The sequence below is a fragment of the Scyliorhinus torazame genome, chromosome 5, assembly GCF_047496885.1.
Source record: "Scyliorhinus torazame isolate Kashiwa2021f chromosome 5, sScyTor2.1, whole genome shotgun sequence".
Classification (NCBI taxonomy): domain Eukaryota; kingdom Metazoa; phylum Chordata; class Chondrichthyes; order Carcharhiniformes; family Scyliorhinidae; genus Scyliorhinus; species Scyliorhinus torazame.
This window is the reverse complement of record NC_092711.1, coordinates 161,994,929-162,007,462: the sequence shown is the minus strand read 5'-3', so window position 1 is coordinate 162,007,462 and position 12,534 is coordinate 161,994,929. Positions and strand designations below refer to the sequence as shown.

The 12,534-nt window shown below is 49.6% G+C and overlaps 1 protein-coding gene across 3 annotated transcripts in view; it reads right to left on the bottom strand.

The window, feature by feature from the left end:
* Positions 1-11,438, bottom strand: part of LOC140422263 (uncharacterized) — a 35,691-nt gene extending 24,253 nt beyond the window's left edge. The window contains exons 1-2 of one of the 3 annotated variants that reach the window (XM_072507310.1): positions 11,113-11,433; positions 10,814-10,893 (exon numbers count right to left, since the gene is read on the bottom strand). The gene's annotated coding sequence lies outside the window, so the exon portion shown is untranslated. Of the gene's footprint in view, positions 1-10,813; positions 10,894-11,112 lie in introns of all 3 variants that reach the window. The other 2 variants (XR_011947337.1, XM_072507309.1) reach the window with 2 other exon arrangements.
* Between the last annotated feature and the right edge of the window lie 1,096 nt (positions 11,439-12,534).

Below are 12,534 nucleotides of genomic sequence, written 5' to 3'. Positions count from 1 at the left end.
TGAATTATGTCGCTTTATAGGTCCAACGCCGGCATCTCCACATCAAGAAGGGTGTTGACCGTGGCACATTACGAGATCAAGTCTTTCGATAATCCGACTACTGTCTTGGTCTTCGCTAAATCCTTGAAGGGCAAGGATAGGAGCGATGATTTGCAGCTCAGACTAACTCAGGCTCTAATCTGAACTCTTTCCCTATCATGGTGTTGTTGTCTGAAATTGTTATCTTTTATCCTGTTGAAGGGAGTTGTTATTCTGTGAGAGCCGATTGAATGTCTTCTTCTCCTCGAGTGTTGCAGGGACTCGGATTATCTTATCTCAGTTATGGTAGATGTGCCGTGTGCTGATTATCCATCATCTTTCTTCTATTATCCGAGCGGTAATCATTTTTTATAAAAATATATTTTTATTCAAATTTTTAACATATTTTCAACACGGGTCACTTCCTTCCCCTTACAGAGAAAAGAAAAACAAAGAACACATAAGTAAACATCTTACAACTACATCGCGAATTCCCCCAAGATACAAACCCCCCATTAAGCAATAATAAACACAGTAGTAAACACAAAGTACACCCTCCCGGGTTGCTGCTGCTGCTGACCACCTCCGAGAAAGTCTAGGAACGGTTGCCACCTCCTGAAGAACCCCTGCACCGACCCTCTCAAGGCAAATGTTACCCTCTCCAATTTAATGAATCCTGCCATGTTGCTGACCCAGGCTTCCACGCTTGGGGGGCTCGCATCCTTCCACTGCAGCAGAATCCTCCGCTGGGCTACCAGGGACGCAAAGGCTAGAATACCGGCCTCTTTCGCCTCCTGCACTCCCGGCTCATCCGATACCCCAAATAGTGCTAACCCCCAGTTCGGCTTAACCCGGGTGTTCACCACCTTAGAACAGTCCTCGCAATGCCCCTCCAGAACCCATCCAGCACCGGGCACGCCCAGAACATATGGACGTGATTTGCTGGGCCCCCCCGAGCACCTCCCACAACTGTCCTCCACCCCAAAGAACCTGCTCAGCCTCGCCCCTGTCATATGCACTCTGTGAAGATCCGAGCATTAATCATGGCAGAACCGAGTGGCGCCATTGCCGAAGGGTGGGTGTTGAGGTCTTCACGGCTGGGTCTAAAATGCGGGAGGGACATTCGATCCCCAATCCCTTGTTGGCCCTTCTTTTCTTCTCATTTTGGAGAAGGTATCCTGAGGGTAACGACAGTCTGGCCGTGGGGTTAATCCTTCGGGTCCTCAGTCTTATTGAGGAATGTCCCCTTGGATCTATTGTGGTGGTGATTCTTTTGTATTTTTGTTATTTTGGGAGGGTTTATGTGTTGCTAACTTTATCCTACTCTGGTACAGACGGGGCTTTTATCTGTGAAAGGAGTAGTTTGGGGAAACTTTGGTGCCTGTGGTGGAAAGTGAGTTGGAGGAGGGGGTAATAGGGCACGCCCGATTGTGGTGTGAAAATCTGTTCCTGTTCTCTCTGTCGTCTAGCTAATGGTAGCAGTTAATCTGCAAATTTTCTCAGGGAATGTATGGGGCATCCATCACCCTATCAGAAGGAAAAAGATCCTCTCCTTTCTTAAGGAGAAAATTGACATAGCTTTTGTTATAACCTGCCTGTTTACCATTGGCTGGAGACTAATGACAATCCCATAATCCTGTGGGAGTATGAGCTTCCCCAATGAGGGGGCCGGAGAAATCATTAGCAGATTCCCTGTATAAATAAAGCTGGCTAGTTTGGAACCAGCCAGGAAGGAGTGAGCAGCAAGCAAAGTTGCTGCTATTGTGTATATATATATTATTGTAAATAAATGTTATTTCTTTGTATCCTTAAAACTTGTGCTGGATTCTTCGTGGCCCTCGCAAAACTGGCAATGAGGGTTAAAGTGAATAGCTGTCTACACTGCTGAAGCCACCTCCCTGGATTTTTGTTGGATACAGGTTGGAAGTTATTTTCTATTACACCATGTATGGACGTTTGGATGTTTTTGATGCTGCGCTGGAAAGCTGGAACCAGTATGCACAACGGATGCATTACTATTTCCGGGCTTCCAATATCACCGAAAACGAGCGCCAGGTGGTCATATTGCTCACCGCCTGCGGCCCGCATATGTTTGGGGTGATTAGGAGACTTACGTACCCACCTGCGGCAGACACCAAAACGTTTGATGAACTTGTGAACTTAGTGGCCAACATTTTTTTTTTTTTTTTAATATATTTATTAAAGTTTTTTAACACAACTTTTCTCCCTTCCTCCCCCCCCCCCCCCCCGTAACAAAAAAAAACGAGAAATCGCACAGAGCAAGATGTATACATGGCAAAATGATATATTTACACAGCTTTGTACACTGGCCCTCACCCGTACATGCCAGTTTCCCCAACCCTTCATGTTATCTCTTGCTCATCCACCCTCCCAGGCAGTCCCCCCCTCCCAGGACGTCCCCCCCCAAAAAAAAGGTTGCTGCTGCTGCTGACCAACCTTCCTCTAACTCTCCGCGAGATAGTCTAGGAACGGTTGCCGTGGGGCAACATTTTAACCCAACCCCGTCCACGATAGTCCAACGTTATCGGTTTAATACCGCTGAGAGGACCCCAGGAAAATCCCTTGCCGACATTCTATCCAAGGCTACGCAAGATTGCGGAGTACTGTGACTATGGTGAGACCTTGTCAGAAATGTTACGAGACCGTTTGGCTTGCGGTATTAACAATGCGGCCACCCAGAGAAAGTTGATAGCTGAGCCAACATTGACTTTTCAACATGCCATTCAAATAGTATTGTCACGAGAGAGCGCAGAATGAGGAGTGCAAGAGCTACAGGGAATGGAGGTGCATGTCTTGGGGCGCAACCACCCCTTCCGTCCAAAAACGTCCCCCAGAACTCCTGCGGTACCTTGGGCGAGGCGACGTCCGGATCGACGCCAGTGGCTGTTGGACATTCCTCCCCGAAGGGAGCCTTCTCCAGAACCAATGGATGAGGAGCCATGTCCATGTCAGACATCGGACGCCGGTCTGGGGGCGCCAGAGGCGCCGTCTCTCTGACCGAAACTGGGACCAGCCCAGGGGCCGTACCTTCTATGTGGATGAACCTGCGGCGACTACTCCTGAGGATGTGGAGACGGAGGACGACTGCCTGCAGCTGCATTGTGTGGCAGCTCCCCATGTGGCCCCTTTAAGGTGACAGTAAGGGTCAATGGTCACCCGCTTGAGATGGAGTTGGACACTGGCACAGCGGTCTCCGTGATCGCCCAGAGGACATTCGACCGCATGAAGCAGGGTATACAGACCCTTACATTAACTGACACACAGGCCAGGTTGGCCACCTACACGGGGGAACCATTGGACAGCGCAGGAACTACGATGACCCCTGTTGTTTATGGACGCCAGGAGGGGCGTCTCCCACTTATCGTGGTGCGCGGCCATGGGCCCAGCCTGTTGGTCAGGACTGGTTGCGCCATTTGCTCTTGCAGTGGCAGCACATCCTCCAAACAGTTTCTGGAGGGTTGACTGAGGTGCTAAGACGATACCCAGATGTATTCCAGCCCGGGTTGGGGAAAATAAAAAGGGCCATAGCCCATATCCAAGTTGAACCAGGAGCCACGCTGCACTATTTCCGGGCCCGCCCGGTGCTTTACGCCTTGCTCGAGAAGGTAGAAGGGGAGCTCACTTGTTTGGAGACTTTGGGTATTATCAGGCCCATCCGTTTCGCTGATTGGGCAGCACCAATTGTACCTGTAATGAAGCCAGGTGCCACAGTTCGCTTGTGCGGCGACTATAATCTTAGTGAATACGGCTTCCCGACTCGACCAATATCCAATGCCTCGCATAGAGGATCTCGACGCGAAGCTTGCAGGCGGACTCTCATTCACAAAATTAGACATGAGTCACGCCGATCTACAGTTGGAGCTGGACCCTGCCTCCCGACCATATGTAACAATTAATATACACCGGGGCCTGTATGAATATACACGTTTGCCCTTTGGAGTATCCTCTGCCTGCGCTATTTTTCAACGCGTTATGGAGTGCATTTTGAGAGGTTTACCGCGTGTCGCTGTCTACTTAAACGACGTTTTGATTACAGAGACGTGGGAGCAGAAACATTTGAAAATTCTGGAGGCTGTCCTCAAGATGTTTTTCGGAGGCTGGAGTCCGTTTACGTCGCACAAAGTGCGTCTTTCAGGCGAAGGAAGTAGTCGACCTGGGTTATCGGGTGGACCGCGAAGGTTTGCACCCCGTTGCAGAGGTGCGCACTATTCAACAGGCCCCCGCCCCGACTGACACTTTGCATCTTCATTGTTTTCTCGGCCTCGTAAACTATTACGGGAAGTTGCTCCCCAATCTGGCAACTACGCTGGCCCCGTTGCACCTTCTGCTAAAGGAAAATCACACCTGGGTTTGGGGTCAGCCGCAAGAAACCGCTTTCCGGCGGGTAAAGCAACAATTGTCGTCGTCTGGGTTACTAACCCACTATGATCCTGGAAAGCCTTTGCTCGTCACATGTGATGCATCCCCGTATGGTATTGGGGCCGTCCTACCCCACAAGATGGAGAACGGGGCCGAGCGGCCGATAGCTTTTGCCTCCCGCACATTGACTGCAGCGGAAAAAAAGTACGCGCAGATCAAGAAGGAGGGCCTGGCAGTGGTCTTTATGGTGAAATGTTTCCACCAGTATGTGCATGGCCGCCACTTCACTATCGTGACTGATCATAAGCCTCTGCTGGGACTTTTCAGAGAGGATAAGCCAATACCGCCCATTGCTTCCGCACGGATCCAGCGCTGGGCTTTGTTGCTCACTGCATACGAGTATTCTCTGGAGCACAAACCAGGAACGCAGATAAAGAATGCCGCCGCACTGAGCCGATTGCCTTTATCGACCAGCCCCATGTCGACCCCCACTACCGGTGAGGTGGTTGCAACCCTAAATTTTATGGACACCTTGCCTGTCACGGCATCACAGATCTGCGAGTGGGCCCAGACAGAGCCAGTCCTGTCAAAGGTTTGGCACATAGTCCTGAGTCCTGTATTGTCGGCAGCATAGACAGCTCCCAGGCGAGTTGCAGGCATTTTCGTCCAAGCTGTCAGAATTCAGCGTGGAAGACGGCATCCTCTTGTGGGGGACGCGTGTGATTGTCCCGGAAAAAGACAGGAGCTGATACTAAGAGACTTACTTGCACAATGGGCATCCAGGTGTGACCAAAATGAAAATGTTGGCCCGGAGTTATGTCTGGTGACCAGGCCTCGACACCGACATTGAGAAGGTGGCCCAAAACTGCTCCATTTGCCAGGAGCATCAGAAGCTTCCGCCGGCCGCGCCTCTACATCACTGGGAATGGCCAGGGCAGCCTTGGGCGCGCTTGCATGCGGATTTCGCCGGCCCTTTTCAAGGATCCATGTTCCTTCTATTAATCGACGCCCAGTCTAAATGGCTAGAGGTGCACAAGATGCTGGGCACAACGTCCTGCGCAACAATTGAGAAGATGCGATGGTATTTCAGTATGCATGGCCTCCCCAAGGTGGTCACGGATAACGGCACTCCATTCACAAGTGAGGAGTTTGCGAGGTTCATGAAGATGAACGGCATACTCCATACCCGCACTGCCCCTTACCACCCAGCTTCAAATGGGTTGGTGGAGCAAGCAGTGCAGACATTCAAACGAGGCCTAAAGAAGCAGTCTTCCGAGTCAATGGACACGAGACTGGCTCGCTTTTTGTTTTCGTATAGGACCACCCCCCATGCGGTGACTGGGGTAGCTCCCGCAGAAATCCTAATGGACCGGAGACTTTGCACCCACCTTAGTATGGTTTTCCTGGACATTGGCGCAAAAGTACGCCGCACACAAGAATGACAGGGACAGGGATTTTCTCGGCATCGGCCGATTCGGCAGTTTGCACCCGGTGACCCAGTGTTCATTCGGAATTTTGCTGATGGTGCCCAGTGGGTCCCTGGCGTAATCTTTCGCCAAATGGGCCCAATATCTTAACAGGTGCAAGCCCAGGGTCGTCTCCAGCGCAAACATGTAGACCACGTTCGGTCCAGAAGACTATCCCTTCCAAAGATTTCCCACCACCAGAGCTCATTTCCACAGCCACAGAGACCAGAGACAATGGAAAGTAGCCCTCACAATCTTCCTCTGGTGCCTCACTCAAAGCCTGCGCAGGTCGTTACAGAACTGCGTGGAGATAGAGACGCCGAGATGATGGAGGCAGCAGACTCTGACTCCGAGATGGAGACACAGGACTCATCAGAGGGGGAATCATCGGGTCCACGGGCCTTGGATGTACAACCGTTACAGCGTTCATCACGGAAGCACCGGTCTCCGTCTCGTTACACACCGCCCGATCCAGCGCCTTGTGCAAATGGTGTCCGGCCAGTGGCAAAACGAGTCCGGCGCCCTCCTTCGCCAGGGTCTTCGGTGGATTCCTTGGACTTGGGGGGGGGGGGACGACAAACACTTCAAATTGAGGCGGGATTGGGTGGGGCAGGACTTTTCACCTCCTTCATCAAGTAGCAGGGGTGTGGCGATCCTTATTAATAAAAATATCACATTTAAGGTTGAAACCTGCACCAAGGACAAAGGAGGTAGATATGTGATCATTCGAGGTTCGGTGCATGGAGATGTTGTTTTAATAATGAACGTTTAGGGATCCCCGAATTACTCCCCGGAGTTCATTATAAAGGATTTTGTGGATTTTGCAGAGTTAGCTTCAACTAACTCTTTTGTGGTTGGTGACTTCAACTGTCCCTTAAATCCGCTGGTAGATAAGCTCCCGGTTACCAAGACCCCCCCCCCCCCACGCTGCAAGCTAGGGTGTTGGCCTCGGCTTGTGAGGAGGTGGGTTATGTGGATGTTTGGAGAACTTTGCACCCGAGGGGCGGAGATTTTACCTTCTTTCCAGCCCCACATCAATGTCATGCTAGAATCAACAATTTGTTTGTGCCGAGGACGATCCCACACCTGGTGTCCACTTGCACCACAGGGAGCATCGTAATCGCAGACCTTCCCCCGTTTGTCTGGAGTTTCTGCTCGAGGGCTCACCCCCAGGTCGAGAATGTGGAGGTTTGGAGCCTCCCTGATAAGAGACATTTCATTTACTACACACTTTACGGAATAGTTTGAGTTCTTCCTTTCGGTTAACTTGACCCCTGGTATTTCCCCCTCCATTTTGTGGGAGACGTGTAAAGTTTATACTCGGGGGGCTGATCATTTCTTACCCTGCTAGTAAAAGGTGCAGGATGCTGGAGAACTAGCGGCATCTGGAGTTTTGTTTGGCGAAAGCAAATAAATCATATGGAGGGCCCGAGTCAGCTATTGTTGAAGGAGGTTAACACGGCAAGGGCGGCTTTGGGTTAACACGGCAGGAGCGGCTTTGGGCTCCCGATTGTCTCAGCAAAAAAGTTGGACGTTTGCGAGGCAGAAGTTGTACGAGTTTGGGGAATAAGCTGAGCAAATACTTAGCCTGTTTGACAAAGAAAAGTTACCTCTGTTCGGCTTGGGAGAGGGAAATGGGTCATGAAGACAAACTTGGATTTCAGGAATTCTTTGCAGGATTATACAAGTGTGAGCAGTCTGGTGATGTGTTGGTGGGTGTGGAACATTTTTTCTCTTCCCTGAAGCTTCAGGAGGCCTCAGAAAGCCAGCGTGAGGCTCTTAATGCTCCCCTTTCTAGGGCAGAGTGTCAAAGGCCATGAAGGAGCTGCAGTCAGGTAAAGTCCCGGGACCAGATGTCTGTGGGTGTGAGTTTTATCGGGGGTTTGAGGATTTGTTGTTGGACCTGTTGGTAGATATGTATTGTCACTCTTTTGACTCTGGGATGCTGCCACCGTCTCTTCGTGAGGCTAATATCTCTTTGATTCTGAAGGTGGACAAGGACCCAGAGGAGTGGACCTCTTATCGCCCAATCTCTCTTTTGAATGTTGACTTGAAACTGCGATCTTATATTTTGCCGATAAGGCTGGAGGACATCCTTCCGACAATCGTGTGGGAGGACCAGACTGGGTTTATACGGGGAAGATTTTCCAGTAACAATGTTGGAAGGTTGCTGAATGTGATTCAGGCTTTGCAGAAATGTGCATTGGATGGGCTGCTGATCTTCTTCGATGCAGAGAAAGCTTTTGCTCGAGTTGAGTGGAATTATCTGGTGTATCCGCTGCGAGGCTTCGGGTTGGGTGAGGATTATAATGAGTGGATTCAATTGTTATATCACATACCGGCAGCGGCAGTGCTTACCAATGGTATAAGGATGTCACATTTTGAGCTTCAGAGAGGGACTAGACAGGACTGCCCTCTGTCCCCCTTGCTGTTTGCGTTGGCCATTGAGCCCTTGCCGGAGGATATTAGATCGGATCCTCAGATATCGGGACTTGAGGGTGTGGTGAGGCAGCACAAGATCACTCTGAGTGTGCACATGACAGGCTGCTGTTTGTATCGTACTCCAGTGTTTCAGTCCCGGCCTTTATTGGAGTAGTGGATAGGTTTAGTGGCTTCTCTCGTATCGAGATCAATTTTACTGAGTTCGAGCCCATGTCGGTGGGGAGGGGTTGAGGGGTAAGCCCCCTCCTCGTGCTAACTTCCCCTTCAGATGTCCCCCCCCACACCATGCCATTTAAAAACCTGGGAATGTCAATGTCCCCCTCTTTCAGACAGCTATATGGGGCCAACTTTCCACAGCTGATGGTGGCTATTAGGTGGGACCTTGCCCGGTGGTCGGCTCTTCCGATTTCATGGCGAGGGAGAATCGCCTTCATTAAAATGAATGTGTTGCCCAGACTGTCCTACCCTCTGCAGATGCTGCCTATACTGCTGTCGACCAGAGTCGTTAGGGAAATTTATCAAATCAGGGCAGGACCTACTCAGTTAATGGTAGGGAGTTGGGGAGACTTACAGAACAAAGAGATCTATGTGTACAGGTTTATAGCTCCTTGAAGGTGGAGTTGCAGGTGGACAGGGTGGTGAAGAAGGCATTCAGTATGCTAGGTTTTATTGGTTAGAATATTGAATACAGTAGTTGGGATGTCTTGTTGAAGTTGTACAAGACATTGGTAAGACCACACAGGGACTACTGTGTTCAGTTCTGGTCACCCTATTATAGAAAGAATATTGTTAAACTAGAAAGAGTGCAGAAGAGATTTACCAGGATGCTGCCATGACTTGATGGTCTGAGTTATAAGGAGAGGCTGGAACATTTTTCCCTGGAGCGTAGGAGGCTTAGGTGTGACCTTATAGAAGTCTATAAAATAATGAGGAGCACAGATAGGTATATAGTCAACATCTTTTCCCTAAGGTAGGAGTCTGGAACTAGAGGGCATAGGTTTAAGGTGAGAGGAGAGAGATACAAAAGAGACCAGAGGGGAAATTTCTTCACACAGAGGGTGGTGAGTATCTGGAATGGCTGCCAGAGGCAGGTACAATTTTGTCATTTAAAAAGCAGTTAGACAGTAACAAGGGCAGGGTGGGTATAGAGGGAAATGCTGACAAGTGGGACTAGCTTAGTGACAGAAACTGGGCGGCATGGACAAGCTGGGCCGAAGGGCCTGTTTCCATGCTGTAAACATCTATGACTCTACCTGGAACAAAAAGAAATATCGCCTCAAGTTTGTTAAGCTCCAATCACCAGGAGCTAAGGGAGGGTATGGTCTCCTGAAAATTAGGCTTCATCAATTGGGCTCTCGTCTTAGGGATTGGGTTAGGATGGAGCCAACATTCATCAGGCTCAATACAGAAGCAGACCAGTCAGTTCTCCCTCTATCCAAAACTGGCAGAGGCTGATTATGGAATGCATTTCCATTCAATTTTTAATGTCTGTAATTCATTCTGAGTCTGATGCATTGGGTAAAGTATGGGACTCCCATCTCAAATACATAGGCTCTAATTTGACTGACTTGCTCCTCCTGGGCTTCCATGAGTGAATTCAATTTAACTTAGGCTGGGAGTAGGGCACAGTGGTTAGTACTGCTACCTCAGCTCCAGGGACCCAGGTTCAATTCCAGCCTTGGGTGGCTGTCTGTGTGGAGTTTGCATATTCTTCTTGTGTCTGGGTGTGTTTCCTCCGGGTGCTCCAGTTTCCTCCCACTGTCCAAAGATGTGCAGCTAAAGTGGACTGGTCACGCTAAATTGCCCCTTAGTGTCCAAGATGTGTAGGTTAGGTGGGTTGACCATGATCAATGCACCGGGTTACGAGGATAGGATGGGGAGTGGGCTTCAGTTAAATGCTCTTTCTGAGGCTCAGTGCAGACTTGAGGGGTGAATGGCCTTTTGCACTACAGGAGTTCTATGTCATCTATGTTGTGTCATTCATTTTAATTTGATTATGCTGTTAGTCTGTAATATTTTTGGGTTTACAAACTGAATTGTTATCCTCCGTTTTTATATAATCTTACCTTCTTCCCCCATTCACTATTTTAACCTGTTAATCGGTTGTTCAATTAATCCATCATTTCATCTCGAGGCTCTGGTCCCTCAAATATCCTGTTCCAAATTAATTCTGCAATGTGTTGCTTGTATTTATATTGGCAATGTCTCTTGTTCCGCTTTGGGCCCATTTTCCACCATTTTTTCTGTTACTCTGTTGCGTTCATTGTTTAAAACATGATTTTAAAAAATAACAATTTATTAAAAATCTGTCTAACTCATACATGAATATATTCAATGACCCCCACACCCCACTGGTCCCTGTGGAAGAGAAATCCAGAGACTAATAACCCTCTGAGGGAAGAGATGACTGGTAATATGTAATGTAGCGACAGTACAATATTACAAGGCTCGAAATAATAATAAATGTACTTTGTTAGAGAACTATAAATAATATATCTAATCTGTACCATATAACATGAGACATGTCTCTGTCCGACAATAATCTACTGTCTTCTTAAATGTCAGCAATCGCCTGGAGAAACCAGCCCTGTAATTGTGAACAAATATATGTGTCAAGCTGAGGGAGCAAAGGATGTCAATGTCTTTATGAGAGAGAGAGAGAGAGAGAGAGACCTGGGCCAAGCTTTCCAGAGTCTGCACCCTCCCTGGATTCACTTCCTTTCCCTTCAGTTGCTGCAAGTTACCAATTGAAGGTCAGAATGAGAAACGAAATGGAAAGGGGGAGAAAAGAAAGTGTTTTACTCACAGATGTTGGAGAGAGGAGGGGGTTTCCGTCTGTGCGAGGCCCCAGTTTTGCTCATTGTCCAGCTTCCGCATTCAGACAACGAGGGAGCTAATTGGATGGTGGAAGAGAGTCCTTCCGGCTCACCAACTCTTCCCATCGGTCAGCAACCTTCCGGTGCACCCATAGGAATCCGCGGTGACGTCTCACGGTCCCAGTGCGGAGGCCCGGCGGGCGGATACAGCAGCTCCGCCCCACTCCCCGAGACAAGGTTTCCAGGCAACCGGCTGACAACTCCGGCCAGAGCGAGAAGCCTGTCGGCGATCTGCCCCCGGCCTTTGACTGCGCATGTCCAAGAGAGAAGAGCGGTTGCGCATGTGTGAGGGAAAGCCCACCCCCTGACCTTCCTGCTGAGGTATTGACCAATGGAAAGAGTTACGACCGGAAGGACTCTGGTCCTCCAGCCAATCAGCGCGAGCGAGAAAGAGCTTTCCTCCTGTCTCCAACATCTGGGAGTAAAACACTTTCTTATCTCATTCTCACCTTCAATTGGTCACTTGCAGCAACTGAAGGGAAAGGAAGTGAATCCAGGGAGGGTGCAGACTCTGGAAAGCTTGGCCCAGGTCTCTCTCTCTCTTAAAGACATTGACATCCTTTGCTCCCTCAGCTTGGCACATTTATTTGTCTGGCTAAAAGGATGGTCTCTTATATAATGTCCACTATCCCCTGCAAGACCCCTGACGCTCTCAGTGCCATCGCCAATGGTCCTATAGCCAGGGCAGTCCCTCCGTGCAGCCTGAAATAATCTGAACTCACCTGGTTTGTTTGTATAAATGCCACTGGTGCCTGGTATAACAACCAGACCCAGTCCACAAAACCCTGCCCAAATCCAAACCGCCCCAGGACCTCCCACAAACAGTCCTGCTCGATAAAAGCCTTCTCGGCATCCACGGCAACCACCACCTCTACCTTTCGTCCTTCTGGAGGTACCATGATCACACTGAGTAACATCCTGATCTTGGCCGCCAGATGCCTCCCCTTCACAAACCCCGTCTGGTCCTCCCCTGTCACCCCGGGACACAATGCTCTATTCTCAAGGCCAAGATCTTAGCCAATAGTTTGGCATCTACAGTTAGCAGTGAGATCGGTCTGTATGACTCACATTGTTCCGGGTCATTTTTATGCTTCAAATGAGAGAGATCGAAGTCTGTGACAACGTCGGGGGACGGGGGGGGGGGGGGGGGGGCACTTCTAGTTCCCTTGCCTTGTTCAAGTCCCTTACTAGCAGCAGTCCAAATACACCAGGGGCTGTTTAGCACAGGGCTAAATCGCTGGCTTTGAAAGCAGACCAAGGCAGGCCAGCAGCACAGTTCAATTCCCATAACAGCCTCCCCGAACAGGCGCCGGAATGTGGCGACTAGGGGCTTTTCACAGTAACTTCATTGA